Genomic DNA, 6,607 nt, shown 5'->3' with positions numbered 1-6,607 from the left:
AGCTCAAGAACGCGGTGTTTTACCTGTCGGACGGGGCCGCCACCTGGTCGGCCTTTAAACGCGCCTTTTCTGATATCACTGGGTGCCCTGTCGTACGGAACCTGCGCGCCGAACAGCGCCTGCGAGTGAGAGCCCAACTGCAGGGTGAGTCCTTCACTAGCTACATCGAGGATGTCATTAACCTCTGTACAAGGGTGGACTCCGTCTATGTCCGAGGCGGACCGGATCAGTCACGCCCTGAAAGGCATTTCAGATGCTAATCGCCCGGAACCCACCACCGTTGCCGACGCAGAGCTCCACAAGCAGCGCATTTTGGTGGCATCACCTTCAGTGCAGCCTGTTCCAGCCTCGCTGTGCCGACCTCTAGCAGCTCGCTGATTGGCCAGATCGAATACTCTGTGCGTGAGGAGGCGGCTCGACAGCTGTCGCTCCTTCGTGGCGTTCAGGGACCTGCCTCCAAACTGTGATTCGCGAGCAAGTGTCCGAAGCTGTTCGTCCGCAGGCTCCTGCTGCGGCGCCGCTTACATACGCCGACGCGTTCTATCCTCTGACGCAGTCGCCTGCCTCTCCAGCACGGCTGCACCCTGCTCGCGTGAACCCTTGGCGCACCCGTGACAACCTTCCGATCTGTTATGCTTGGGACGGCCCTAGTCCCGTTGCATGTCTCTCTCGTCGCCGTGTCCTCCCGCCACAGCCCCCGCCACGTCCGTCGTCTCTCCAACAGCTTGATACATCCGATCGCCGCACGTATGCTCGCCGCTGCTTCGTCATTCGCTTACGCCACAAGAAGACTAGTTGCCGCAGTTCCCGAGGCAAGAACTGCGCGGCAAGTTTAGGGACTCGTTCGTCCCGTACAAGTGCACTCGACGTTTCTGGAGAAAGCCTCACCACCTTGGCCCTTGTTCGTACTGGCACTGCTGTGCCTGTGATGAGTGAGAAACTGTGCCTCAAACTGGGAAATGGGACCGCCGTGGTCGGGATCGAACCCGCGTCATACAGGTCAGTAACGTAGCAGCAAGACTACTCAGCCACCGCGGCGGCAGTCATTCATTAGATTTTGCTGCAAAAAAAAGTACGAAGTTTGGGGTTGGAAGCATCGAGAAAACAACATAATGCGGGCAAAAATCTGCCGCACATCAAGATTGACTAAACCTAGCTCACTCGCACTTACAGGACGCAAAAAATCGCGGCGCATGGGTTCAATGAATGGATCCCAAAAAGGTTGCAAATACTCTTTGGGAGTGGTTAATATAAATCCGGGCACAGTGGTAATCTGCAACACATCATAATTTTTTATTTTTAGAGACATGTTACAGGCTTTAGCCTTGCCGAATATTGACTGACCCTGTAAGACAAATGTCTCAGCATAGGGCTGTGGAGCCAAAACATGATCTTTCCAACAGCTTTCACTGTGCCTGTATGCGCTTAATGTGACGTGAAGGTACCTGGGTGCCACACATGTCCATGCCACGCCAGCATAATCAGCCTGTGTACATCGCCGCAATCGAAATCAGACTGCAACTTTTTCAGCGGTTCTGTACGAAAACAGCGCAAAAAAAGCACAGGACAAGGAAGAGAGACAGACTCGAGTCTGCCTATCTTTCTTGTCCTGTGTTTTTTTTTGCGCTGTTTTCCTACAGAATGTCTCACCAACTTGCCCAACAATGCAGCTTGATGCTTTCAGCGGTTCACCTGGGCACCCTAAACTGTGCCAAACTGTTCAGTTAAGCAATCAACTTCATGCACGCTGGGTTTGTCTGCGCAGAAAAACGCCAGATGATTCGCATAAGCTTACACTTCGAGCTCACTCTCTAGAATACGAAAACTTCGAATGGCACTACTCTGCAGAAGTCTCAAAATATAGCGGCTCCAAATAAAGTGCGAACAGAAGACACCCCTTTTGAATGAGGAAAAGATGGACACGGGTTGTGAACGACAACCGATAACAATTAAGCGGGTGGAGCAATTATTGTAGCAAAGACATATTCCTTCGCAGACAACTGCAGCAACGCTAAGTGTTCTAAAAGCGGGAACAGGAAATTGCCACACACCATCATAAGCCTACGCCAGGACATTCTGAAGCATTGCCAGTTGTAACTACGGGTTCCTACAAAACTGTAAAACTGTTCAGGTAGTATGAAGGTCAGTTTAAATGGAACAGCCCCTCAAGCCACATGGCTGATGAGGTCCAATGACAGCAGACATTGTAAACTGTAGCCGATACGTGCACGCAGACGACATTGCATTCCTCGCTTCTGCTAAGAATGTTCTCACTCGGTATCGTACGCAGCAAGCGTATCTAAACGTTTTGGAAGTCTGGCGGGACGAGGTAATGCTGGTTTTAAATGTAAATGAGAGTGCCCTTCTTGTCTTCTTACTGGAATTCCCTCTTTACGTCTACTTGCTGTGTTGCCCCACTGAAGTATCGCAGGTCGATTCGTAAAATACCTTGGTATTAGCTCCGATCCGCAATTACACTGGCGGCTACAAATTAAAAGCAATGTACTTGAAGATGAGGACGCACCTGGCAGGTTGGTGCGAACCAGCAAGGAAAAATATGGCATGCGTCGTGTGGCATCGCTCTTTCTTTATAAATATTATGTGAAACCGCTAGTTGAATTTGGTTGCATTCTCTTTTCTGTAGGTCCTAGGTACAAGCTTCAAGTTTTTCTGCGCCTTTGCCTTAACTTGACTACCAAAAACAGTGGAAAATTTTGTTCCGCTGCTGGCGGCGCGGAAACCTGATTTAAATTCGCCGTTTCAGCTTCTGTGTGACCTTTTCTAAAAGCTTTAGAGCCTCCTGGATCGGCTTCCCTCATAATTATGACGAACCCAACTCTGTTTTTCTGTATCATTTCGCCTAAGTACAGACTTCCACAGATTGTGTTCACAAATTCTCTGCCTTCAAAAATTTGCCACAATCCATTGTTTAGTACTGGTTTACAACCTGCGGACTGATACTGCGGTCTGCAGCGCGCAGTCTGCGGCTTGCAGAGCAGCATCTTGACAATTTTCCTACCCCTACTGCTGTTTTCACATATGCCTCCCAGCAAAGCGAAAAGCAGCTGTTGGCATTTATTCTAGGCATCGTGATTGTAGTTATTCATTTCGAGCCCCTGATTATAAGTACATTTTAGTTTCCAAGTTTTAGCGATTGAGTTCTGAATTTTTTTATTTACATGACACTGCAAACATTTCTGGTCCAAGCAGGAAGGGCAAAAGTACAAAGGAATGTTCGCGCAGTTTGTACCCGTTCGCTTCATTATGAACCAACTAGGCCGCCAGAACTTCCTTCTTAAGAAATGTTTACATTACCTTCTATGAGCATCAGTTTATATTTAATATATATATATATATATATATATATATATTAAGGAAGCCAGCAGTAACCGAAACCAAGGTGCATAGGGGAATGTTTTCTATTTTTTAAAAATCTAGTGCCAATCAATTAGTTTTTTTTAAAGAAAATTATACTTATCAAGCAGCCGAAAAAACAACCATGCCGCCAGTGGGATCCGAACCCACGACCTCCGAACATCGCGTCCGGTGCTCTTACCAACTGAGCTACGGCGACGGCTGTCCAATCTGCTGCTCTCGTGGGTATTTATGTTTACTGGGTGTAAGCGAGCCTTTAGAGTGTTTACCAGCGCCACCCTCTACCATAGCGGCGGACGTAGCACGTCCTATAATACCGCGAGCGTGACGTAGAACGTCATCTAACGGCGAGGGCGGAATCTGTGCGAGAGCCGTCTTAAGCAACCTGAGGCATCAAGACTGCCAGAACCGAGACCCTCGTTAAGCTATTAGCAGACAAGTTAAAGGAAATGAGGGGCCCGTTTGACAAATTTATGAAGGGAGCCAACAGTCACCGAAACCAAGGTGCATAGGGGGACGCTAATTTTTTTTTAATGTGTTATGCTTATCAGTGGGATAATAATACTTAGATTAATAAATCGCTTAACGAAAATTACTTATAAAGCAGATAATAATACTTAGATTAATAAATCGCTTAAAGAAAATTACTTATAAAGCAGCTGCTTCCGCCCTCGCTACGTCCGCCGCTATGGTCGAGGGTGGCGCTGGTGAACACTCTCAAAATTCGCGTACACCAAATAAACATAAATACCCACGAGAGCAGCAGATTGGACAGCCGTCGCCGTAGCTCAGTTGGTAAGAGCACCGGACGCGGTATTCGGAGGTCGTGGGTTCGGATCCCACCGGCAGCATGGTTGTTTTTTCTGCTGCTTTATAAGTAATTTATAAGTATATATAAGTATAATTATAAGTAGATATAAAACACTTCGAGTACATCTTTGTCGTCTCTAAAATCATCACAAATGCAAGTGGTAGGAGGTCACTCTCAGTGGTTAGAAAATATTGTTAATGGCCTCTTCGAAGTTTTCACACTTGAAAACCTCTTCAGCTACAAAGTTCCATTCACAGATTGTTGTTGGTTGTTGGAAAAAAAAGGAAACTTGTTGGAATTCGTTTTCGTGAAGGAAGGCGCCAACTATAACTTTGCGAGTTATCGATAGTGTATACATAACGTGTTGCCAAAATGCCAGACTTTCTCTGAATGAAAGAGCGTAATTATTCTGTCCTTATTTGCTATCTTTCATCGGGTACAAAGAGGTTTTATTTTGTTTTGCACAAGGAGAATAGGGGAGTCTTAATTCCTTTACTTGTTGTAAATAGAGCGCTCCGCGCGCCTTTGAACTTTTTTGTCTGTGCAGTGTGTTTTTTTCGTGTTAGGGTCCCACACCACGCCGCTTTACTCGAGCTTCGGCCTAACAATGGATTCATAAGCTAATTTCTTTCCATTGCTTGGTGCTCTCCTTAACTTGCATCTTAAGAACCCCAGTTTTTTCATTGTAGATGAACTTCTATAGCAAATGTGTTCACTCCAGTTAAGTTGGTGATTAATGATCACGCCCAAATATTTGTACTTTGCGACCTCAGCCACAATTGTAGAACTGAGTATGTAGTTAAACATTAGAGGTGTATTCCTTCTTGTGATACGCATAGATACTGTTTTCTCAAAGTTCAGCGGCATTCTTTATTTTTTAGACTAAGATGAACTGTCGTTTCAAGGAGTATTAAGCTGGGGTTCATCTGAAACAGATTGTATTTCGTCAAAATAACGTACAGTCATCAGCAAAAAGGCAAACCTTAACGTTTTCATCAATAGACAAGGCTAAATAATTTATATATACCAAAAGCAATAAAGATCCCAATGCACTCCCTAGCGGAACACCTGAGGTAACCTCGAGTGGAGGGGAACAAAATTCGTCAATCTCGTTATACTGTGTTCTGTGCCGTACGTCAGCAGCAATACATTTCATGAGTGGTGCAGGTACTCCAATTATTTTGTTTCAATAGTAACTTATTGTGCGGAACCTTTTAGAATGATTTGAATAGTTATTAATGGCATCAACTTGTGCGGATTTATCTTATACGGCACTAAAAGTGTTAACAGCTGTGTTTAATTGCGTGACGGTTGAAAATACCTTTCTGAAACCATGTTTACATGAACTGAGAGATGTATTTGTATTTAGAATCTGCGTTATGTGATTTGCAACAATGAGTTCAATGAGTTTACAGGTATAACAAGTTAGGGAGATATGACAGTAGTTCCCCACCGAAGAGCTGTCGCCGTTCTTGTGAATAAGCACAATTCTGGTTGTGAGCCAATCAGGGCCTAATGAAACTAATAAGTGATTCGTGGAAGATATTGCTTAAGGAATGGGCTAAGGATTCTGCCTAGTGCCTTAAAAAAGAATTAGGTATACCACTAGTACCAGTAGAACACTTCGGATCGAGTCTAAGGAGCATCTCCGCGATGCCTTCATAAGACACCAAAACAACAAGCTCGCATGAGGAATCAGAAATAATATTCGCATTATTGACATAATCATTATCGTTACTTGAAAACACAGAATGGAGATATGAGTTTGTGTGCTGCCGTTTTTTCTTGACATGTGATGACATTGTCGTTCACAACTAACTGCTGAATTCCACGGCTGTCTGGAATCTCACGCATGATTCCATACTTGACTTGGATTTTTCTGCATAGACTGTAAGAGGGTTACAGTAAAATAACACTGCCTGGCCGACCGGATACTATCGGACAATTCCACCGTTAAGGCGTCTAAGAAACAAGATTTTAAGGACTTCCTTCGAGGCGTCTAATCCTCCTTTTCAAGTCGATAATGTGCCGACTAATAGACGGATTTGTCTTCCTCAAGCGTATCTTGGGTCCTGTCCTGGGAACAGTCCTTTGGTTCCAGCGGTTTAAACGACCACTGCCGACACCTAGGGCTCCTTCGACGCGGATTCCACCGTCCATCCGTAGGCCCCCAGACGTTCGCCCGTCGCCAGTACCTCACGGCGCCCAGTGGTTCCTGCAACGCCGGAACCCTTGTGATACACCCAATGCCCACAGCAAGCAGTGCTCAAGATATCGTACGCCGTGGGAAAAAGTTTTGAGAGCTCCTCTCATTTAGTGGTTTTTGGATTTGGTGTGAATCGGCGTTTGCTAAGCTGTGTGCAATTTTTACATTTTAAAGTGAATGATTAGGAAGAACATGGAAGCAATGCTGACTAAAAA

The 6,607-nt window shown here is 45.4% G+C and overlaps 1 non-coding gene across 1 annotated transcript; it reads left to right on the top strand.

Moving 5' to 3' along the window:
* The first annotated feature begins 4,152 nt into the window (after positions 1-4,152).
* On the top strand, positions 4,153-4,226 carry TRNAP-CGG (transfer RNA proline (anticodon CGG)). Its single transcript has one exon. It is a non-coding gene; the product is annotated as a tRNA-Pro (tRNA).
* The last annotated feature ends 2,381 nt before the right edge of the window (positions 4,227-6,607 follow it).

Source organism: Amblyomma americanum, chromosome 6 (genome assembly GCF_052857255.1).
Source record: "Amblyomma americanum isolate KBUSLIRL-KWMA chromosome 6, ASM5285725v1, whole genome shotgun sequence".
Lineage (NCBI taxonomy): Eukaryota > Metazoa > Arthropoda > Arachnida > Ixodida > Ixodidae > Amblyomma > Amblyomma americanum.
This window is presented reverse-complemented; position numbering and strand designations above follow the sequence as displayed.